General features: G+C 42.7%; 2 protein-coding genes across 18 annotated transcripts in view; one reads left to right on the plus strand and one right to left on the minus strand.

The window, feature by feature from the left end:
- The window catches only part of P2RY14 (purinergic receptor P2Y14), a 50,488-nt gene extending 29,334 nt beyond the window's left edge, over window positions 1-21,154 (minus strand). Inside the window, exon 1 of one of the 2 annotated variants that reach the window (XM_023555409.2) lies at window positions 20,651-21,154. The gene's annotated coding sequence lies outside the window, so the exon portion shown is untranslated. The remainder of the gene's footprint in view (window positions 1-20,650) is intronic. The other variant, XM_023555411.2, reaches the window with a different exon arrangement.
- Window positions 1-25,133, plus strand: part of MED12L (mediator complex subunit 12L) — a 352,938-nt gene that overhangs the window by 169,750 nt on the left and 158,055 nt on the right. The window lies entirely within an intron of this gene.

Here is a 25,133-nt window from a genome sequence, read left to right on the forward strand (position 1 = left end):
TTTGAGGGAAAGAGCAGACGGATGGAGTGGCTAGAAAGCGAGGACAGAGATAATATTGTGACGTTTAGCTTTTTACTTATTGTATGCTGAATGGCTCAGCTGATTCCTGGTTTTTAAATGAGCGATTAGATTAATTTTTTTTCTAAGATCCTCCTCAAATTCCTCATGCTCTTTTGGCAGTTCCTGTAAAAAGTTTGTCCAGACTGTCTGCTTCTAAACTATATGCACGTGTGTATGATGCATGTGTGTGTTTTTGTATGTGTGTATATACATATTTGTTTTAATCAGTGGAGTAGTGGAACCTGTTTTTTTCCAATGAAATCTTAAAACAGAGCCCCAGTAGATGAAAATGTACTTTTGAAAGAAGATGGAGATGTAGGGGGAGGAAGCTAACCTGCTCAGTCTCTACCTTGTTGCCCCTGATATGTCTACGATTCACTTTACTGAGGAGCACAGTTTGTCCATCATAGTTCAAGAACAAACCTGTCCCACAAATCACAACTGCGGACTTCATGGATGTTTTAGTAAGTCCAAGCCAACGTACTGACATAGAGCTAGAAGTCGGGATAGAGATAACAGGAGAATCTGCAATGAAGTGGAGAATGTTGCTGAGGACATGCCCCTTTCCTTCAGGAAGTTACAATATCAGAACCTGTGGAAACTCAAGGGAAATAGCCAATTCATTTAAAAGCTGGATTTCCCTTTTGGCTTCAGAAGTTGCCTTTACCTCCCTGTCTGTTGATTTGGGGCAGCAGGTCTTTAGGGTTTTACTTCTTTATTCCAAATTGTTCAGCTCCTTCCTGGGACGATGTGGGATACTTTCTGGGTCATATGTCTTTGTAGGCAAGAATATTTCAGGCTGAGAGATCCCCATAGAATGTGGACTGTCTAGTAACTTTACATTCAGTGTTGTGCTCGGGCACCTATCCTGTGTCCCCTGTTTTGTGGCTTAGCTGGAACCTGTGGTTTATCAACTATGCAACCTCGGGCATCTCTGAGATGGGCTTAGAATATAAACAGTCACTAGGGCACATCCGGTTACCTAACCTGCAGATACAAATGGGGCTGCAGAACCTCATGGCGTTGACAGTTACGGAGCCACTGAAAGGTCTGGCTTTTCTTTTGAATGATGGTGCATTCCTGCTCTATAGGCGTTCGTTTTATGTTTATACGCGTGTGTATAATTCAAAAGAATTCAATCATTTTTGATGAAGATATTTATTTCCACATATGGTACCTACAATTCTGCGTCAGTAATAAATCCAAGAAATTTATTCCCCCCCCCCAAAAAATTTTGTTATGTGATATTTAAATGTACTTTAAGAAAAAGAAACCTTTCTTAATACGTGAGATGAAGGGTTCGCCTAAGGTGGTGGTTTTGCATGTTTTTACCGTTTCTGTTTGAGTATGATTAGTTCTGCTTGGAGGGCTATGGCCACATGACCCACCCTCCTTGAGAACAGTGCTCTCTGTGATGTCTGTGACGTGCCACCAACACCTGGCTTCCCTTCAGAAGAAGGCACTCATTTAGAGCCATGATAATATTTTTCTTTATACCCTTAAGTTTTGCGAAGAAACCTGATCTGAGCTGCATGACCCCAGGAAATACTTTGGAAGAGGTTCTCACTGAAGAGGCATAACCAAACAGGTTTGGATAAGGTGGCTTATCAATTATTTTTCAAACTGGGACACTTTTGAGATTGAAAAGGAGCGTCATTAATACTTGTAGCAGGAGGGAACTGGGTCTGTCCCTGGCGAACTGGGAAGTACGCTCACCCTGAGTGCTCATACGAGCCCTGGCGGTGCAGTGGTTAAGTGGTTGACTGCTAACCAAAAGGTCAGCAGTTTGAATCCACCAGACATCCTTGGAAACCCTCTGGGGCAGTTCTACTCCATCCTGTAGAGTTGCTATGTATGAGTTGGAATCGACTAAACGGCAATGTTTTTTTTAAATGCTCATAACGTGGGCAGACTCTGGCCTGTCAGGATAGAATTTAATAACACCCACACCTCTTGGAAAGCCCAGTACTTCCCAAAAGCCTTTAAAGGTGCCTCGAGGCAGACGTGGCTTTACTTTGTCCCTCTTTGTAGTGAGCGGTGCTGTGACGTTTGATTGAGCATCTCCTGTTTATGCATCTGTGCATAAAAGCCCATGCTTGTCTTTAGGAGGATTCTCTCATCAAACCCTTAAAATAACTTATCGTGCTTCCAAACAGAAGTTGGAAGAGGCCTTGCCCAGTGCGTTCTTCTTCTGACCTGTTTATCCTCTGTTACAATTCTGGTTCCTTCATGGCATTTCTGACTGTCAGACCATCCTGTTCTCTCCCTCTTGTGATCCCTCTATTTTAATTCTAAATTATTTGGAACCAAATCCCTTTTTCGTGACGTGATAAATATTGTTACTTCATGGGATTTGTAAGCACTCTGAAGCGGCGAGCTTGGGTCATTTTCTATTTTTTGGTTAGCCATCGTATTCAACTCACTGCTGGGAATATAGTGGGTCCTCACTGTGTTGATGGATGGGGCCGGGGAGGCCATTGGCGGGTCTGGGGCAGCAGAGATGAGTGCATTTCGAGTGTGGAGAGGAGGCGGGCTAGTCCAACTGATGGACTCAATGTCTGAAAGCGGAGAGAGGGACCGCAGTGTCATCTCATCTCCCTAAAGCAGTTGTTTGTAGGAGCTGTCCGTTAAGAGTTGATATTACCAGAACACATTAATAAGACTGATGTGTGTTCACCTCTCAGTTTCTTCGTTACTTAGCTCTACTAACATCATTTTAAAGCCAGGTTTTAATGACAATTCACATAAGTACAACACAGCACTGAACTAGCTCCTTGATGATCTCTTCTGGGATGTGTGGGCATTAGGATCTAGTCTTAATAAAATAATAGCCTCCATGTTTTTTTTATGTTGTTGTTAGTGACTGTAGTCATTTTTCCCTATTCAGAATAGCATTCAGTGTACCTATACTAAATTAGGGTAAGCTACCTGTAACAAGGCCAGCGCTGACCTCTGTTTTGCTGAAGGTGTAACATCTATTCCACTGGTCTCCTGGTCTGTATCTCCCTGGACGGAGCTCCTTGAGGTTGTGTATGTCCGGTCACTCCTAGTCTGTGTGCTACAGGCACGGCCCGGTCATCCCGTGTGTTCAATAACTGAGTGACGCCAGCTTAGATTCGTTTACAGGGAGGATCTTGATCTTTAGAGCCACATTTTATTTAGGTGTTTAATTTTGAAACAAGAAGGGAGTGGAATTTTCCGAACTGCATTACATTATAATCTCCTGCACTCTGCTTTGAAAATACTTGTGTGTGGGAGAGATTAGGGAATCTAATCTCTTGCATAGTTCTTGTATGTACGAAAGTGGGAGAGGCCAAAAAAAAAAAAAAATGCAGAAGTGGTAGTGGCAGTGGACGCATACTGACAGCCACTGTTTTATACTAACATCAAAGCCAGTTTCTAATCCAATCTAATTGGATATAAGCAATTCGATACATATTTCCTGAACTGAATCAAACTGAAAGTCAAGCATAGCTAACCCATAACGTGAAGGAGGAGAATGTTGATGGAGGAGCTAAACAAAATGCCACCACCTGTTTCCCATATAGGTCATTCATGGTCATGAAACTGATAGCCATTAATTTTCTAACACTATAACTACTCACTTGTCGACTGTCTTGTTATCTGACATTTCACATTTATGATAATGGTAAAAGATCCAGCATGCGACTGTTTTGCGCATTAAAAATGTTTGTGGTGATAACGAATGCTGAGGTGTGAGGCCAGAGTAACACTGGCTGTGATGGGTAAGGTTATGTGTCAACTTGGCTGGGCCGTAATGCTCAGGGGTTTGGCAGTTATGTGATGATGTAGTCATCCTCCATTTTGTGATCTGATGTGATCATCCTGCATTTTGTGATCTGTTGTGGTCATCCTCCATTCTTGCACAACATTGGTTTTCCCATAACGACCTGGTCTTTGGGAGCTGGATAAGTGAGGAGCAGATGTATTTTAATTAGTGAGGTTGGTTGTTTCGCCTCAGAATAAAATTAAGATGACCACATAATTCCTTGAGCCAGTGGTTCTCAAAATGTGGCTTTTGATGAGCAGTATCCATCTCGTCTGAGAACCTGCTTGACATGCAGACTCTTGAGGCTCACCACGGATTCGGCCCCAGAACAAAATTTCTGGGGATGGCCTCAGGGATATGTATTTTAACAAGCATGTTAAAGTTTAGAAACCACTGCTAAATCAGAACTTTTTAAAAAATACCTTACCGTGTTTTCAGTTAAAGTTTACACAGTAAATTAGGTTCCCATTAAATCAATAATTTTTAACAGCTTGGGGTTGTGAACACCTTTGAGAATTTGATGCAAGCCAGGAAGCTAGAGAAATGCACAAATTTTCTCCATTAGCAGGGGATTTGTGAGCCCTAGACTCACATTTAAGAACTAAGCATTTTAAGTTTTAGAGCACATCCAACTGGAATTATTGGATTCTAAGTAACACCTGTGATTGTTTTATTTTGAAAATTTGATTATTATTCATCTCTAGCAGCATGCGGAGCTCTGGACGGTGGTTTGTGCGTAACTTTTTTGGCATAAAGCTTGCATTCTGAGCTATCTACAGACATTAATGCTAGCCGCTGTGGTGGATGTAAGCATGACACCTGCAGGCAGGCACCTGCTTGCTCACAGTCATAGACATGACATAGTGGAGTACTTTGAAGGTTCCTCTGCCAGTCACCGCGAAGAGAGTTGGTGAAACCTGCTTTACTTTGAACAATTTCATTAAGTTTTTTTTTTTTTTTAAAGCAAATTTACTAATGAATTCATGGATAGTGTAGACAAATCAGAAAGCATAGAAAAATGGAAAAAAATAAAGATGACAGGCAAATCCATCCTTGGGTAACCATTTAGTTTGTTGTAAATGGTAAGATAAGAGGCCACCACTTGGTGACGTTGACACTAGAGGAGGGTTTATGCCTCCTAAAGAGCTTGGCTGTTAACCAAAAGGCTGGCAGTTCGAATCCACCAACTGTTCCTTGGAAATCATATGGGGCAGTTCTACTCTGTCCTGTAGGGTCACTGTGAGTTGGAATTGACTCAATGGCAATGGATTTGGTTTTGGTTTGGTTAATTATGCATTATAATAATAACAGCAATAATGATGTTACCTAACATTTACTGTACATTTGTTATATGCCAGATACTGTTCTTAATTTCTTATTTATATTAACTCATTAAAACCCAATAGCTATCCTATAAGGAGTCCCTGAGTGGCAAACGGTTAAGCTTTTCACAACCAGCTGAAAGGTTGGTGGTTCACGCCTATCCAGAGGCACCTCAGGAGACAGGCCTGGTGACCCACTTCCAGAAGGTCGCAGCCTTGAGTATCCAATGGAGCAGTTCCACTGTGGACACATGGGGTCGCCATGTGTTGGAATTGTCTTGACAGCAACTAACAACAACAACATCATCTTAGGAGGTAGGAGGCAATGGTGGTTCAGTGGTAGAATTCTCTTTCCACGGAGGAGGCCTGGGTTTGATTCCTGGCCAATGCTCTCCTCACGTACAACACCACCCATCTTCAGTAGAGGCTGCTGGTTGCATGATGCTGGATAGGTTTCAGCGGAGCTTCCAGACTAAGGCGGACTGGGAAGAAAGGCCTGACGATCTACTTCTGAAGAGTCAGCCAATGATAGCCTCATGGATCCCAGTGGTCTGATCCATCGTGCATGGGGGTTGCCGTGGATCGGTGGCACACTCGGACATCACCTAACAACAACAGCATCCTATGAGATAAATACTATTAATGCCTGCCGATTGGATCCTTCCCGACTTAGGCATCTGTTTCATTTTATACTGGATAACATTACATTCTTCTTACTAAATATTTGTAACCAGCCGGAACCAGAAGGAGATGCTTAAACGTGATGTTCACAATGAATTGGCTGCCATTGTGAAGGCTGACAGAATTATTTTGGGTCACTGGGCTTTTAAATAACAATTATTTGTAAAGTTGCCTTGTACTTTGATCTTGAGTTTAACACTAAGTTGGGTCACATCGACTTTCCGGAATGTCAACAAGTGTTATAGATTTCATTGTAAATTAATTTTCCTTAAAATCATTTCCCAGAAAAATTTAAAATTTTTCCTTAATGTTTTTTGAAAGAAAGGATCCAAGAGCGAAATTGATGTGATGCACTCAGTGAATAAGGATACATCCCTAAGAAGTTAATGTAATGTAGAGGTTAAGAATGCGGGCTCCTCCAGGGTTGGAATTCTGGATTCAAATCCTGGTGCCCACATTTATCAGCCTGATGACTCTAGGTAAATTACTTGTCTGTTAAATAGTGGTAGTACTGTGTAACCCCTAGGGTCGTTGCAAGAATTCAATGAGAGAGTATTTATAAAGCATTAGTGCCGTGCCTCAAATGTGACAAGCCCTAACAAATGTTGTTGCTAAGTGCCATCAAGTCAGTTCTGACTCATGGCACCCCCATGCCTTACACAGTAGAACTGCTCCGTAGGGTTTCCTTGGCTGTAATCTTTATAGAATTAGATCACCAGGTCTTTCTCCCACGGAGGGGCTGGGTGTGTTCGAATCGCCAACCTGGGTGTTCGAACTCCCAGCTGAGTGCTTTTCCATTGCTTCACTAGAGCGCCTTCAATAAATGTTAGTAATTATTAAATACTCAAAAGGCAGATAGTCATGGACAGAGGTCGAGATTTCTTACCACCCCCAAGCTCTACACACTTAATGTATCTTGGAGACTTGTCCCATGTCAGTTTTTAAAGCTCTGTTATTTTGTAAGCACTTGTTTAGTGGAACATCAAGAAGAGACCTCTGCTTACTTGTCATAAAAAGAAGTCATTATCGGACAAGCCGTCCTATAGATTAAAGAAATGCACCCTTCTCACGAGGGCAATAGGAGTGTATTTTGTTAGATAAGGAAAAGGAAACCGCTTAAGGGCTTTTACTGAAAACTTCTTAGGGCGCATCTTATCTCTCTGAAATTCAGACCTAAACTCATTAGTGGCTTTGTAATTGTGTGGAAGTACCCATCTCTAAAATGACAGTGACCCAGTATGGAGCATGTTTTTCGTTTATATTGGATGGAATACTTTTCCTCTGAAAAGGTACTTCCTTAAATTGCAGTTTATATATTTAAAAACTTCTCTCAGTCCTGATTCATGCTGGGAGGCTGTAGACTCCTAACTGGCTGTCCTGCCTCCACATTATCTCCCCATAGTTTCTTCTCCAACCAGTGGTAAGGGGGATAAAAATACAAATTGCTTCTTGCCATCCTCTTGCTCAGACCACCCAGTGGGGGTCCCGCCCACCTAGAATAAAATCTGGATTTTGGTTTTGGTCTGCATGGTCTGGTGTGGCCTAGCCAACCCCTGCCCAGCTTGCCTGATGGCATTCCCCTGCATTCTCTGGCTTCCCAGCTCTGTTGTATTCACGCTGGCCTTCTTTTTCCTCATCCTCAAACTCATTCCTGTGGTGGAACCTTAGCCTGTACTCTTCCTCCCCCTCTGTATTCCTCATTTCATTCAGGTCTCTGCTCTCAACTCTCATCTTCATCGTTGTGTTGTATTGCCTTTTCTGATCACCATCTTAGGGGCACCTCCCCTTCTCCTCTGCCCTAGCCTGCTCCTTTGTTCTTGTTCTTCAGTACAAAAGTCTTTGTTATGCTGTGTTAGTTGTTTACATGTTGTGTGTCTTCCCCAGTAATAAAAGGCTTGTGAAGTCAGGCACTTTGTCTCATTCACTGCTCTAGCGCCAGCACTCAAATACTGCCTGACACAGTACAGGCATTCAGTAGCTATTTGTTGTACTGATGGAGCCCTGGTGGGCTAAGAGCTAAGATCACTAACCAAAAGGTCAGCAGTTTGAATCCACCAGCCGCTGATAGGGCAGTTCTACTCTGTCCTGTAGGGTTGCTATGAGTCAGAATGGACTCCACAGCAGTGGGTTATGGGTACTGATGGAGGCATGAGGGGAAGGGGGATAGTTAGAGAATATGATGTATAATGCTGTATTTCCAGGCATTCGTCTCATTCATGAATGTAGAAACGAAGAGTGGGCCTTCTTAACTTTTAAAGAGCTCTCAGTTTATCTTTCCCAGCACAGAGAAGTTTTCAAAATGCAGAAGTACTGTGGATTGAGTTCTCCTTGATAATCACTGTCTTCAGCTTTTTTGGTTTACTCTTGTATTTTTGCCTCAGGTCTTGAAAGCCCGTTGGAGTCTTCATTCTTGTCTTCCCAAATGCCCACGTCACCCTCCCCACCTTGAAAACCAGTGACGATGATTTTACAGTGGCTTCAGGAATCCTTAGCAGAATAGGGAGAATACAGCTGGCCATCTTAAGAACATCCCTCTCCATGAGTAGGAGTCTGAGTGATGGTTTACTATGATTTCTTGGCTGGCTTCTGGGCTACCTCAAGAGCCTTCCACGGAAGAGTTACCAGGAGGCTGATGGAGGCCCCACCTCAGTCTCACCAAGAGCATTTCAGTTTTTGTTTTTTTAATGTATTGGGCGTCCCATAGGGTTTTGTTTGAATGAAAGTTTCTCCTGACAGATATACAAAAGCTGCAACACCCCTGAGTTAGAAGATCTCTGCCCTTTCTCGGGGAATCATGGGAGGATCTGAAACCGGGTCACGTGGCCCAGAGAACTGAAGGTGGCAGGCAAAGGCAAGGGGCAGGCTGTTCTGGGTGAGTCTGTGAGTTCTCATCTAGGGAGCCTCTTGATTGTTACCAGTGCCTTGAACTTACTTAACCACAGGCGTTCCTGAGCAGCTGGCTTCAGTTCTGCTTGGCTATGTGCACAGATGTCCTTGGCCTTTGTGCGGTCTTTTTCGTCCTTGTCCTTGGTGCTTGTGTTGTGGTACAGCATCACTATGGAATCTTTATGCTAATAAGTGCTCCTGGCACTGTGAGTTTGGGGAAGGCTCAGCTGATTTCTGTTAAATAATTCGATATATTACTCTGTGAAATGATACAAGTTTCTTTCATGGCCTCAATTTCTAAGACATTCAAAATCTTCTATTAAAAGGAGAACATGAATTTATCAAAGTCAAAATGTGAACAAATTTGTGAAATATTTGAGCCCTTTCACTGAATGTGTCTGGAAATCCCAAACATAAGGAACTTCCATGCCTCTGTCCACAGTACCACCCAGATGGAGAGCCTTTGGTTGTTGAGTGAAGGAACGTAATGTTAAACACAGATTGCCTCGACTCTAGATATTATTAAAATTATGTTTGCTCAAAAGTGTTTGTTGCTTACTATTGCAGCTCTTTATTTTGTTGCTGTTCTGTTTCTGACCTCCATATGACTGTTACCTTTAAGAGATGGGTTGTGTGTGCGTGCTGTGTATTATTTTCCTTGAGTATTCTATTCTGTTCTAGCACTTTGAAGATTTTAAGTAAATAAGTGATGAATAGATCAGTGGGAAAGCTATCCAACCGTAGGAGAAACACTTTGTGACTTGGTGGCATGTCCCAGGGAAAAGTATAGCATGTGTGCGTGGACAGTTGGTTGCCGGGTAAGGAGAAAGTGGAGGATCAGAAAAAAAAAAAAAGGCTGGAGACGTTCTACGAAGGAAGTGATCTACCCAGCATATCACAGGATTCTGTAACTTCTGTAACCCCCCTTCTCACCTGATGCCAATAGTTTGTTGTGGAATGTCCCCAGTGCAAAATGGATTTCCAGGGAAATTTGGGTTTGTTTCATGGCTAGTGTTGGTGAATTCTATCTGTGTTGTAAAGTACAGAGAACTTCTAATTTAATGTCCGGGTTGCTTGTTTTAGAGTGCGTCTCTTCATGCTAGAGTTTCTTACATTCTTCAAAAGAAATTTTTATTTTGACTATTATTGGAACCGTTAACAAGCTTCATGGACTTTGTGGCTGAAGGCAATATTCTTTACTGAGAGGTTTTTTTTTGGCTTCCTTTATTCTTTTTGACCTTCGGTGGCGGAACAGATTGTGCGTTAGAAAGGCGTGAAGATAATGGACAGCTGTTAAGGAACCAGTGATAATTGAAATACTCGATGATAAAAGGAATCTAAGCGGGTAAAAAAACAAGTAGCCAGACACAGAAGCTCTTTCTCTCAGTAAACCGAAACAGCGCCAGGTGTATGTGGTGCTTGCTTTTCTTTCGCTCTAAACTCTAAGCAGCGGTTGCTGGTTATCTCTAAGAAAAGTTGGCTTCTGCAAAAGCAGTTTAACCCAGCACAAAAAATGGAGAATAATCACAATAGTTTCTTCTTCTTTGAATATGCTTTAAAACAATTACCACGTCATTAATGTAGACTGAATTCTGTTTAAGGATTTAGGCTCATAAGACAGTAAGTGCTTCAAAGCAGCTCTGAGGTGATCTTTAGAAAAGAAGAGTACATGTAAGCTACAAACGCGCTCCTAGCGCCTTGCTTACATGTCAATAGTTTTCCTGTGGCAATTCCTGAATTACATTGGAAGGTCAGTGCTCAGGCCAAGTCATGAGAAACGAACCTTTCTAAACAAGGAATGTGTTTTGGCTCAAGATTACTAAGGCAGCAGCTGTCATAATAACAGCTCTTCAGAATAGTTTCTTCATTTCTTAGTATGTAGGTTGTCTTTGTTTCTACTTCATTGTTAAGAGCTTATGAAATGCTTTATTATCCTAGCTAATTTATTAATTTCTCCAAGCCCCAATAAAACGGAAAAGTGTAATTTTGTTCTTCTCATGCCTTTACTTACTTAACGAAATTTTAAGGAAACAGCTTGAAAATGTTCTAGTGTGAGATACATTGGCTGATAATCCTTGTCTGAATACCAAGAATAATTCTCTTTATGTTTCGAGTTGCTGTGTTTCCAAGAAGAAGTATTATTAGATATTTTTAAGAATCATCTGAATTGCATAAACTAATGCCAGTGCTTCAAGCTATAGAAAATATGTCCCTTGCGAGTAGTATTTTTAACATTTATTATGCATTATAAAGTCAGTTTTTAGTAGAGCTGCTCTGAATCACTTACTGTGTTATGAGCCTAGACCCTTAAACAGAATTCGGTCTACATTAATGACGTGGTAATTGTTTGAAAGTATGTTCAAAGAAGAAAATGTTGTGATTTTTCTCTGTTTTTTGTGCTGGGTTAAACTGCTTTTGCGTAGAAGTAGAAAGTTTGTATTACCCCTGCCCTAGTCAAAGGCCTATCCTAGGGTAGAGCAGTAATACCAGTTTTAAATACACCCACTCCTCACGGACATGGTTAGGTTCCAAAGACCAGGTTATTATGTGCAAATGGAGGCTACTACATCACATCACAAAATGAAGGATGACTATATCACTGCATAATGGCTGATTATATCATTATATAACTGCCAAATCACTTAAGAATCATGGCCCAGCCAACCTTAACCATCACAGCCAGCATTACTCTCGCCCCAAACCTCGGTGTTCATTACTGCCAGAGGTACATCTTTAATGTGCAAAATAGTCAGATAGGTTTTTTTTTTTTTTTTAAAACTATTGTAGTAAATACGAAATGTTGGATAAGGAAATATTCGATAAATGAGGAATAGATGTATCTGCTTCCAGGTTCCACTGGATCCCATTCTTTTAGCGGGTATTCTATCTAGGATGTTGCTCAGGTTGAGCACAGGCCCTTCAGCAGGCTTTAAAACACATTTCTCCTAACATGCTGGGCGTTCCAAAATTAGCCAGTGGTGTTTAGAGGGCACTTGTTCTCTGCAGAGAGCTATTACTGCATGAAATGGAACAGTCAAAGAAGTAATTCAAGATAGATCATACACCTAAATGTTAAAACTACAACCACAAAACTTCTAGAGGAAAGCAGAATATCTTCTCAGCCTTAGGTAGGCAAAGATGTCTTAGGACAAAAAAGCACTAAATGAAAAAATAAATCTGGCTTTATCATCAGACACCATTAAGAAAATGAAAGGCAAGCGTCAGTTGGGAGAAAATATTCACGAGACATATTTGTTAAAGGACTCGGATAGGACGCTCATAATTCTACAATAAAAAGGCAAACAACTCATTTTTAAGAAATGGCCAAAGACTTGAACAAGCAATTCTCAAAAGAAGGTGTTTGACCAACGAGCACGTGGAAAGATACTCAGCACCATTAATCAACAGGGAAGTGCAAATTAAAATGACAGTGAGATACAACTTCACACCCACTGGAATGGCTTAAAAAAATTATAATACTAAAAGTTGACAAGGAAGTGGGACAGCTGGAACCTTGTTGGTTGGAGTGTAAAGTAGTAAATCTACTTTGGAAAACAGCTTGGTAACTTCTTATCAAGTTAAATGTCTACCTACATTATGACCTAGTAATTTTGTTGTGAAGTGTTTACTCTAGAAATTGAAGCATTTATCCATAGAAAATCTTATACTAAAAATCCATAATTATATTTGCCCCAAATTAGAAACAACCTAACTGCCCTTTAACATATTAAAATCAGTAACCAAATTGTGGTATATGCGTAGAATTGACTATTACTCAGTGATCAAGAGGGATAAAGTGCTGATTGATACACATCAACAACATGGATACATTTCAGAACATGTTGAGCAAAAGAAGCCAGTCACGAAAGAATATATACTATGTGATGCCATTTAAACGCAGTTCTAGGGCAGGTAAAACTAAACTCTAGGGACGAAAGTTAGGAACGTGAGTGCCTGTGACTGGAAAGGAACACGATGGGCCTCTTCGGATATGTTAGAAATATGACGTATCTTAATTTGGGGCGGTGATTGCATGGTGGCAGAACTCATTAAATAGTACGTTTACTATCTGTTCTTCGTGTCACCACTTGTAAGTTGTACTCCATTTTAAAATAAACAAGAAAAAAATCAGAGATGGCACAAAGCCTGCCCATGAAGTGGCAAGAATGTTGAAGAGACATGAAGGAGATGATGGTAACTTACATGTCAACAGTGTAGAATGTTTCAAAGATGGCGGAAATGCCAAGGAGCGTGCACGGCATGAGCACTCAGAAAAAAAGCAGGTTAAATAGGAAAGGCTTTCTGGGCAGGACATGGGTTTTGTTGTGTTTTGAAGATGGAAAGAGGTAAAGGTTACCTGAGATCGATTGAGAGTTGGAGAGAAAGTAATTCACATAAGACCAAGGTAGGAATAAAACAAGACACATTTTGGGGTCAATAAACATATCAGTTGAAGTAGTTCCTCCTTCTTTCAAGGTGCAGTTTCATCCTGCTTCGTCCACTGTTCATGTAGCACTGCGCCGTGCTACTGCCGGTGCTCACAGCAGTAGACATTGATCATGCGTCTGCTGCATCCCACTCACTGTTCTCTGTGCCTTGTGTGTTAAAAACAAGTTGCCGTTGGGCTGACCCAATTCACCACCACCCCGTGTGTCAGAGTAGAGCTGTGCTGCGTAGGGTTTTCAGTGGCTGATTTTTTGGAGGAAGCTTGCCAGGCTTTCTTCTGAGGTGCCTCTGGGTAGACGTGACCCTCCTACCTTTTGCTTAGCAGCCAAGCTTAACTGTTCGCACCACCCAGGGACTCCTTACGTATACCAACTTGTTTAATTTTCACGATAACTCAGCGTGGAAAATGAAGCCTAGAGTTTTTAAGTAACTTTATCAAGGTCATACATACAAGTGTCAGAGTCAAGGTTTAAAACCAGGTAATCTTGTTCTAGAATACCTGCCTGTTTTATTATGCCATATTGCTTGACTTTCTAAACATAGAGGCAGGTGACTTCCTTGGTGAGAACATGGCAGAGTGGGAGTGGAGTTAGATGGAAACGGAGGCATGCAAAATGTTGTTTCCTAGACATACGCAATTAATTTCTCAGGTTAAGGCCCTCTTTATTTCTGTCCATTCATAAAACATTTGTTGAGAAACTTCACTGTGTCATTTACTTGCAAGACTAAGACAGAGTCCATTCTTCTGAGGGGCTTAAGAGTTTAGGTCTGGGTCTGGGTATTTTTACTCATGTGGCTTCTCAAGTCTTTTAAAATTTTTTACACAACTTGAAATAAACCGAAAAACTGTAAATGGCCACCAGTGCGCTTAAAGTTGTGGTTTATAAAGGAAAATCACCTCAGGACTTCAGTCAGCTGGCTCATACTCAGAAAGAAGGCTTTGCTCTGATACCAAAGGATTTGGCAATAAATGTGCATTGTGTATTATTTTGAGTTAAAACAATGCCTTTAAGTGAGATATTTATCCTTTTATAAAATTAACTCGTTAACTTTACCCCCAGGTGATGAGGCCTCGAAGAGAGTCAGCCAGGCTCCTTTTGGTACAGAGCTGGGTTGTCTCCTTCATCACATAATGCCCCTGGGCGCGGTGGGGCGCAACTTGTAGACTCTGGGGCTGCAGCCCAGAGAGCTGCGCCCCCACATGGTGCAGCTCAGGGCAAGGGGTGGGAATGCAGGATCCAAGGGGTCTGTGATCCCTGCTTGCATGCCCAGGAGTGAGAGAAAGGCGTGGCCTGGGTGCACGGAGCCCTTATCCCAGTCAGCGGACAGTTCTGCACCCCATCCCGGCCAGCAAAACTCCAGTCGCAGCGCTTCTGAGCCACCTTCCTGGGGCGGTGGAGCGCCCAGGGCCCTGGTGATTAACGCCCCATCTTGCAGTCCGCGGGGAGAGGCGGGGCTGACGCCCAGGTGGTGGTTGTATTTAGCAGAAGCCCTGTGGCAGCAGGCGCAGGCAGGCCGTGGGGACCTGCCTCGGTAGCACTGGTTCTGAGGTCATTTGCTGTATTGAAATTCTTCATAGATTCGGTGATAAGCCTAAGACTGTATCCTTTCTGTTCCTTTTTCTCCAATTTTGTAGTGGTGGTGGAACCCTGGTGGCACAGTGGTTAAGAGCTTGGAAGTTCAAATCCACCAGCTGCTCTTTGGAAGCCCTATGGGGCAGTTCTCTATCCTATACGGTCACTATGAGTTGGAACTGACTCGAAGGCAGTGGGTTTGGTTTGATTTCTTATAGTGGTGGTGTTTGCAGGACATTTATAGTAGGAAAAGAGGGAGTGAGGGTGTCAGCCATCTGTAGGAGCACGATGGTGGCCAGTTCCATGGGGCCAGAACTCCTTGGATGTGTTTTTTGCATTTACTATTGTTTTCCATATTCTGTTTTTGTCCTCAGCGCATGTAAGGCTATCGACTCGTAACAGGGTTAGGTCGGGAATTTGGATCAAGTCTTTGAAGGTTGATTGGCTTTTTATGAGATTAGGATCCTGTCTTTCTTTATCAAAGAAATAAAAACTCATTTCCTAGGGTAGAAAGAGTGACAATGTGAAGGTTTGTCTGTGCGCCCACTAGAACATAAGCTCCACCTGAGGTCGGGGGTCTGTTGCACACAGAATATTCCTAGCGTCTATAATCTTGGACGTCACATGGTTCGGAATTAGTATTTGCTGAATGAATGGATGGAAGAAATATCCCTAAAGTGGTAAGGGGATTTCTCCCATCTTTGGCAGCAGGATGCACGTTGTCCTTTAATCAAGCCTGCTTATCTACCAACTTTTGACTTCAGGGCCGGGCCCATTAGGAAGACCTTCTAAGCACCAGGTCCTGTTTTCCAGCCAGACCTCTCTCACTGTAGAGGAAAAGCGACTCATTTCAAGTCTGCTTGGTGTGAATCACTCCTAAAGCCCTGTGGCTCTGAGTGATATGATAAAACTAAGCGTGTAGTCCTAGAAAACCGGGCATGAGATTCTTTTTCCAAGTGACCACACCAAAGTGTACGACTCCCTTTGGAGCAACCCTGAGCAGCCCAATAGCTGATCTTTTCTCCTCTTTTCTTTGATATCTTAACTTCAGCAGCAGATGTTATATAATTGGGTAGAAGCCGCCACCCCTCTCTGGCTGTTTTCTTATCTGCAAGATGAAGGGGGTCAGAACAGATGGTATCGAAGGGCTTTGATGCTTCTCAAAAATAACAGATGGGACACTTCGGCGAAGAATAAAAAGCCAGCAATTTAATTTAGGCTGAACGAAGACAAAAATTTCAAAGGCATCTGAAATTGATCAGAACTTGGGAAGTGTATGACCCATATTTCACTTTGACTTTAAAAGAACAGGTGGGTTGAGAAGCTTTATGGAAAACTTCCTTGTTTGCTTTTTTCCCCCGTGAATTAATATAGCCAAGTTATTACTATAAAAATAAGATTAATAAATTACTTATTAAGTCTGTCATTTTCTAGGGCGCTGTCACACTTCCTGTAAAGATGAACCAGAAGATTTAGTAAGGAGAATTTTGAAGGCCTGGATAGAGACTTGGTTCCTAGTGCCGCTTAGGAAGCTGGAATTTTAAGTGAGATTTTTGTAGCTTGTTGGTGGGTATTTTTTTAAATGTAGGATACCTGGACAGAAGTTGGTTTCTCTAGCCATGCTGCTTAGGCTTTTATGAGATAATGCATCTTTTAGTATTCGGGGGTCCTATGGAGCTTGTGTTTATGGAGTCCCTGGGTGGCACAGATGGTTAAACACTTGGCAACTAACTGCAAGGTTGGAAGTTCAAATCTACCAAGAGGCACCTCGGAAGAAAGGTCTGGCAATCTACCTTTGAAAGGTCACAGCCATTAAAAACCCTGTGAAGCATAGTTCTCTGACAAATGTAGGATCACCCCGAGTCGCAGTCGACTTCACAAGAACTTTTTCTTTTTTCTAAAATGAGTTTAGTACCACAATGTAGCAGTAGATTGGAAGCTAATTTAAAATGCCAGGCAGTAGCTAGAAACTGGCAGTGAGCCCCTTTTAGCATCCTGAACTGTGACTATACAGTTTATTGGCCAAGCCAGGACTCTTGAGATGGAAAACAGGCAGTATTTATAAATAGGCCCAGCCAACAGATGAAACCTGGGGCTACCTCAGGACGCAGGGTCACCCAACTGCCCATCTTTTGCTTGAACTTGCATCTCAGTCACGTGGAGGCTTGTTCAAACACAGGTTGCTGGGCTGCACTCTCAGAGTCTGTGACAGACCAAGTCGGGTTGAGACTCTGCATGTCTAGCAAGTACCCTGGCGATGTTGATGCCTCTGGTCCAGGGACCACACTTGGGGAACCACTGTTCTGGCTGAACAGGCTTGGCACACATGTGTTGGTAATACAATTTGCAGTTAAAAGAAACTCCTTGTTGCAGTCCTCCTCCCTGAGACAGCCGTCTGCAGGGGGGTGCTCATGTGTTAACTTCAGCCTGTGTCCCCCCTTGGGTGGCCCATTCTCTGTACTGCAGAGATGGGACTCACCGTGAGACAGCTCAGCCGTCCCCAGCCTAACTTTCAAGGAAACACTGGAACTAAATGAGTACAGCTTAGGTTTTGAGAAGCCTTAATACTTAAATTTATTCCAGAGACATTTTATGGAGTGAATGTTGTTTTGGGCAATCACACAATAACATCCCTCTATTTTTTTATTTTGCAGTAGCCCTGGTGTCACGGTGGTTAAGAGCTTGGCTGCTAACCAAAAGGTTGGTGGTTTGAATCCACCAGGTCCTTCTTGGAAACTGTATGGGGCAGTTCTACTCTGTCCTATAGGGTCTCTATGATGGCAGCTGGTTTGTTTTTTTCACAGGTGTTTAGCAGTTGACTTCACACCATGTTAGACCTGATGTGGAGAATACTTTGATTTCTTTTCTTTCTTATTTCTTTCCTTTTTTTTTTTAAATAAAGCATAACGTATGTGATGCTTATCCATGTGAGAATAATATGCTGGTATTACCTTTTAAGCACTTATTCACTATTTTGCCCATTAATTAACTGGCTTAGGTTGGTTGAGAAACTTGTAGACAGTTTTGTTGGTAAGGCAGACGTGAATGTGGTATTAACCTGTAAATCAGTGGTTCTCAGAGTGTGGACCCCAGATCAGCATCACCTGGGAATTTGTTAGAAGTGAAATTTCTTAACCCCATCCCAGACCTACTGAATCAGAAACTCTGGAGGTGGGGCCCAGAGATACGTGTTGTCACAAACCCTCCAGGTGGTGCAGGCTAAAGTTTGAGAAGTAATGTTGTAGATACATAGTTTTGTTATGTCATCATCTCAGTCTGGCTTATACTTGTTTTGACCTACCAAAAAAAAAGAGGAACCAAACCCATTGCCCTCGAGTCGCTGCCCACTCATAACGACCCTATAGGATGGAATAGAACTGCCCCATAGCATTTCCAAGAGTGGCTGGTAGACTCAAACTGCCAACCTTGTTTTTTTTGGTTAGCAACCATAGCTCTTAACCACTGCAAAGGTACTGAAATGTTCAGGTTTCCAGTGGTCTGATATATAATGACATATATAACTGCCTTGATGAAATTAGTCTTTTTAATAATGGTTAAAAAAATAATCATGGTAATCCCAGCCCACACTTCCTGCACACTTTCTGTATTACTGTAGTAAAAACTTTACAAATATCTGACTTAATCCTTCCTGCAGCCTTAGCACAGAGGAGCTGGGGTGAGAGATGGACTGGCCATGTAGAGGGTGCTTACTCGGCGAGCAGTGCACTGCCTAGTGTAGCCATTAGCTGTTTAAAGCATTTGTTTTCCAGTTCTCCTGGCTTTGAGAGGCTTCCTTTTTGTACTCCCATCCCCAACTTGGATGAATGCGTCTTGATTAAAGGCATCAGGGTTGATTATAATTTTGTGTTTTCATTATAACTTTTTCCCAAAATATATGTGCATGGTAGTTGATTAGGTACTAGATGAAAAATTTTGTATAGGGAGTGTCATGGGTTGAATTGTGTCCCTCAAAATATATGTAACTTGGCTTGGCCACACTTCCCAATATTGCGTGATTGTCCACCATTTTGTCATCTGATGTGATTTTCCTGTGTGTTGTAAATCCTGTTGCTATGATGTTGAGGAGGAAGGATTAGAGGCAGTTATGTTAAAGAGCCAGGACTTGATCTACAAGATGAGCTTGTATCTTGAGTCAGTCTGTTTTGAGATATAAAAGAGAGAATCAAGCAGAGACAGGAGGACCTTGTACCACCAAGGAAGCAGTGCCCAAGAGGGATTAAAGATGCTATCTTTCCCTAAAATACAGACTTGAGGATCAAAGTCATAGAACAGGATTGAAAGCCATGCTGCTGGGTGACTACTGACTATTGATTGGTGGGATTGGGGTGAGTGGGTGTAGCTGGGGCAAGCGTGGACTGATTGAAAGGCTACTTGCTGCAGGAGGTCAGGCAGTAGTGTCCAAGTGTCCTGTGCGTGCCGGGCAGGTTCAGGCACATGGTGAGCTCACATGGGTCACCTTGGCCTGGATAGTTAAACCCCGTGTCTGCTTCTTCACTTGTGAGGTGGACACTGTTGTTCCTTCCCTACACCTTACTGACTTCTTCATATTGGATCTTCATGTTTTCAGTGCCTTGGTGTCCCCTTACTTTGTCTTCACTAAGGTGTAGCAGACATGCCAATATATGAGCATGTGTATATTTAGGTACTTATAAATTTTATTGAACTATAACATTTATAGACCCCTGGTGGTGCAGTGGTTAAGAGCTCGGCTTCTAACCAAAAGGTTGGCAGTTCGAACCCACCAGCTGCTCCTTGGAAACCCTGTGGGGCAGTTCTGCTCTGTCCTATGGGTTGCTATGAGTCAGAATTGAGTCAACAGCAATGGCTTTCTTTTGTTGTTATAACATTTATTATCTGTATGTGTAAAACTGTAAATAGTATTTAATCGTAATATTTTATAGTGAATACATTTCTTCTCTTATATTAGTTTTTTAACTTTATCAGTGATACCTAGGTTATTTAATGTTTTCCAAGTCTGTATGTTTTGGAAAGTTCAACATACAAACTGCTGGTTGGTTATTTATTCTACCAGTGTGATCTTTGACGTTCTTTCTCCATAGATTAGTTGCCCTTGCCTTTAAAAAAAAAAAATATATATATATATATATATGTATATGGTTATAGATATATTTCTAGACTAGATGGGTTACATAAGATTGATACAATATGTAGAAAACGTGAGGCTGTGCCAGTTATTTTTTGTGTGATTTAAATTTAAATGTTTCAAGTATTTTAAGTTATTTAGCTAATAGGTCATAATTCATAAATAAGTAGCATATGAACTCAAATTGTTGCTCCACGTAGAATGGATGTTTTACAGCTTGTAATTCTTTTTAAAGGCAATATTATATTAGGTTTTTGTAAAACTAACTTAACCCCAACAAGAACAAAGATAAAAGCTGTTACCTACGTAAGCTTAAGTACCAACAGATACCGACCGTATATTTATATACACATACAGCTGCAAGACATGTATTCATACTGACTCATAAGCATTATTGAAATAATTGATATTGTAGTTTTGAAAGCAATTTTGATACACATTTTCAAGCTTTTGAAAGGTTTGTCCTGTGAGGAATACCTTTTAACCATTTTCTTTCTTTATCACAGATATATTTTGACAGCCACACTTGGAAATTCTAGATAACTGTCAGTGATAAAATGTCAGATTTGGATCCCCAAATCAGAAGTGGCAAATCTATTATTATGGCAGTTGATTATAGTTGAGAAACAGAAAGTAGCTTACTGAGAAAAGCTTGAATGGGGATAGCCAGTGCTACCAGGCATTGTTCCTGCCCAGCTGAGGACTTTCTTTTTCTATCCTCGTGCGCACAGACTCAGGTTATTCCATGGAAACGTAGCTCCCTTACCTGCCTCTAGCCCTTCATCTGTGAGTCAGACAGCACTCATTTCATTTTGGAGTATGTCTCAGCGTAGGCAGGCTCCAAGTGAAGTCTTACACAGAGTTCTTGCCCGTCTTGAAGAGTGGACAAAAATCAGGAACTTGCCAGAAACCAGGAGATGCTGGGTCAACTCTCACAGGGTGTTACTCTGCCCAGTTGGGTAGTTAGAACTTCCTGCCATCTGGGACGAGGAAACCACGAGGAGAGAGATGTTTTGATCTGTGTGGGTGTCAGGCTGACCTCTGCTCATTCTTTGCCTTCAGTAATCCAAAACAGTTTGGCTTTCTTTTTTTTTTTTAATTTTCTGCTGTGTTATTCCACGTCATCTGGCAAATGAACAGCCAGCCAGGCGACAACTTAAAATAGGTTTCCTTTTCTAAACCTTACTTTCCCAAATTGAACGTGTGGGAAGAGGTGGAGAGCTGATGTGCTCTCTCTGAAACTCTCTAAGGGGACCCTGTCAGCAGCCACATGACTTAACCCATCCTGAGGTTGGGGGTAATTGAAACTTCCTGGAAACTTGAAACTAGCATTTAAGCAAAGAAACATTTCGTCACTGATAACCATATCTCTTAGATAAGAGGTGTTGTTATAGTTGGGTTTTTCCCGTACATTCATTTTTTCTTATTTGAGTGTTATTGACAAATAGAACCTGAGTAGGACTTTAAATAAACTCATCAGGTTTTAATACTCCGCCAAGTTTGTGCCGCTTGTGTTACTGTTTTGAAAGTGAGACATAGGAGCCCTTTTCCCAGCTCTATAGTATAATTTGTAATGTCCTACAGAATGCTCTTCCTATTGAATATCAAAAAAACCAAAAAACAAAAAAAAACCAAACCTGTTGCCGTCGGGTCAATTCTGACTCATAGGGACCCTATAGGACAGAGTAGAACTGCCCCGTACGGTTTCCAAGGAGTGCCTGGTGGATTTGAACTGCCAACCTTTTGGTTAGCAGACATAGCTCTTAACCACTATACTACCAGGGTTTCCATTGAATATCAGCGCCATTAAAATTTAGAAGAACTCAGAATTTGGCTTCAAAGGACTTATCAAACCCGTGACTCAGAACCAGAGATGAAAGAAAGAAAACCATGAGAGAAAGAGCTCTAATAAGCTCTTTCTAAGGCTCTTAGTAGCTTACTGTGTGAGACAAGATTCAGGACAGTTCAAAAAGGGGTTGTGTTGTATTGAACCGTGCAGTACTTAGATTTCAAGTGTGTTCACTTGGGTTGTCCCATCGCCAAATTGTATGCTAACAGATTAACTCATAACTTTTAGTTTGAGTTAGTACACACCTTGGCAGCTGTACTAATCAACCATACTTTCACTGTGTGCTTGCGACGTGCCAAGTACTGTGCCGGGTGCTATTTAAGCCACATTTTACAGAAGAGGAAACAGTTAGTAGTAACTGGCAGAGCTGGGAGTTTGAGCCAAAGGGCTTCTGTAAGGAGCCTGTTGTCGTTGTGAGGTGCTGTTGAGTTGGTTCCAACGCACCGCAGAACTAAACGCTGCCCGGTCCTGTGCCATCCTTACAATCTTTGCTGTGCTCGAGCCCATTGTTGCAGCCACTGTGTCAGTCCATCTCACTGAGGGCAGCCAGAGCCTAGAGTCTTAATAACCACCATCTGTCTATTTATTCATTTCTTCAACAAATATTTTATTGAGTATCTACTATGTAACGGGTGCCCTGGTGGTTCAGTGGCTAAGCTCTTGGCTGCTAACCAAGAGGTTAGCAGTTCGAATCCACCAGCTGCTCCCTAGAAACCAAATAGGGTTGCTAGGAGTCAGAATCGACTCGACCGTAGTGGGTTTACCTACCATGTAATAGGCAGTATCCTGGACACCAGAGATAGAATAGAGACTAAAGAAGATTCCTTCCCTCATGAAATAATTTTCTTATCCTTCAGATATAATCATTTTGCCGATTAAATAGGTGATACAGGATTTACAGGATTAGCAGTCTCGTAGATGCAGCTCTCACGACTTACCGTATTTGTAGCTGAAGCTATTTATCGTGGCAGGCTCAGAGCCACCCGTTAACTCTCCCGTGCTCTCCTGAAGGAGCCCCGGTGGGTGGTGCAGTCATTAAGGTGCTTGACTGCTAACCGAAAGGTCCGTGATTCGACACCACCAGCGGCTCCTCGGGAAAAAGACGTGACAGTCTGCTTCCTTAGAGGTTCACAGCCTTGGAAACCTATGGAGTCGTTATGAGTTGGAATCGGTTCGATGACAGTGGGTTTGGTCTTGGGTGGGTGCTGTCCTGACAGGCAGTCCAGTGCTTCTTGATCTTCTCCAAGGGGAGCTCCCACACATGTGTTCCTGACCACGACTGGGGAGGAGATTGTCACGTTCTTGCTTTCCTCTTCGTACCAGGAGATGCAAAGCCCGAGGCCACAGGGTAGCTCTGTGTGTGTCGCCTGATGGCAAGTGATCCATGTAAGCGAGGTAGATCCATGCAAGTCAAGGGGACTGTGGAGAAGTGGGGAGCTCATGGCCCACCCAAGGGGCTTGGTGGCTACTCAGAGCTTTCCAGGGTCCACTGTTCCTCATTTTGGGGTGAGCCGCCATGATCAGAACCTCGAGCGCTGATTGCACACATTGTAACTACTTCGCAACGACCCCATGAGGTAGGCTCGTTCCTCTGCTATCCCCTCTCCCATCTTCTTCTTGACAGACGAGGAAACCTAAGCACAGTGTTGTTTGTTCAGGGCCGGCAGCTCCTCAGGCTCGAATTTGAACCCTAGAAGAGTGATGTCTGGAGCCTGTGCCTGGTGCCACTCAGCTCCACTCTTGTGTTTCTTTTCCTGGTTGCACATGTTGGCTTCTCAGTCAGATACTGTATAAGCCTGTCTAGGTCTAACACCCTGTACCAGTTTAAAAAAAAAAAAAAAAGCTGCTGTTGAGTCGATTTCAACTCGGCAACCTTGTGTGTGTCAGAGTAGAACTGTGCTGTGTAGGGTTTTCAGTGGCTGATTTTTAGAAGTAGATCACCTGGCCTTTCTTCCTAAGTGCCTCTGGGTGGACTTGAACCTCTCACCTTTCAGTTAGTAGTGGCACATGCTAACTGTTTGCACCACCCAGGGACTCCCTGCAGGCCAAAGTAAAACCTGTCTGTGGATTGTATTTGGCTTGTGGGCAGCCAGTTTGTGGCCTCTGTTTTTATAGTTTTATTGGCAGGTTACCGGGCAAGGATGGTAGGGAGGGGACAGCTGGGGCTGTTAAAAGGAAAACTTACCTTCAAGGATTGGATCAAAACACAGACATACATACTCTCACACACTCTATTGATGAGCACTTCTATCAGATTCTTGCACAGCCAATCCGCGTAACAATGCTTTGAGGGGTAAATATTCCTGTTTTTAAGGTTCCCTGTGTGGTAGTTATGAGTTGGAATCAACTGGACAGCAAAAAGATTGGGTGTTGGCACAAATGTTTTGCTCTTGACTACCAGCCACAAGGTTGGCGGTTCGAGTCCATCTAGTGGCACCACTGAAGAAGGACCTGACAACCTACATCCATAAAGATCACAGCCATCGAAAACCCTGTGGAGTGCAGCTCTACACCGACACACGTGGGGTCACCATGAGTCAGAATTTCCTCAGTGGCAATGGGTTTTATTCCTATTTCTACCAAAGAGAAAACCGAGCCACAGAAAATTTAACGAAGTTGTCCAGTCCAAGCTAGGTGGTGGCAGGACTGAACTTTGGACCCCGATTTTTAGATTCGGAGTTCGGGCTTCCTTCCCCTGTCCAGTAGCTGTCTTTTTATAACCAGATGAGCACTGAGCCATTAATTCGTCAAGCATCGGAGAGTCAGGTACACTAGGACAGTCCTTGTTAGGAGCACAGAAAAGTGTGTTTTCTCATCAAGAACTGCTGATTGATGTGTGCGTGTGTGTAAATGTTTGGCTTGAAGCGGGAAGTGCAAAGAGAAAGTGATGGGAGCAGAGGACAAGGTGTGGGGCTTTAATGATGGTGGAACTTGGGGCAGGTGGCGGAGGCCGAGGTTCAGGCTACAGTTGCCTTGGAATGAGTAAGATGGATACATAAGTATCCAGGAAGGACTCTGTGTGCTTTTTAACTTGTGTTCTCACAGTTGTGTTCCTCAAGACGGATTGCCTCGGCTTTTGGACGTAGGATCGTGCAGACAAGGGGGCAAAGGCGGGACTTGGGGTTTCTCTTTCCGTACGTGGGAGACTGTTAATGGGGACTCCCGGAGCTGCCTCCTCTTGTAGGCGCTGAGCCTCTTGATGGTCCTTCTCGTTCCCTGCTTACCTTGAGACTTTGAAGTCATTTTCTCTTACCCCTTGACAACTGTGGCTCATATACCCGACTGGCCATTCTGATCACCTGGGGAGCTTTTAAAATGCATATTTCCAGGCCCTGTTCCAAATGAACTCAGTCGGAATCCTTATGTTTTGTGCTCAGGAATCTGTATTTTCAAAAGTGTC

Source organism: Loxodonta africana, chromosome 23, assembly GCF_030014295.1.
Source record: "Loxodonta africana isolate mLoxAfr1 chromosome 23, mLoxAfr1.hap2, whole genome shotgun sequence".
NCBI classification, from domain to species: domain Eukaryota; kingdom Metazoa; phylum Chordata; class Mammalia; order Proboscidea; family Elephantidae; genus Loxodonta; species Loxodonta africana.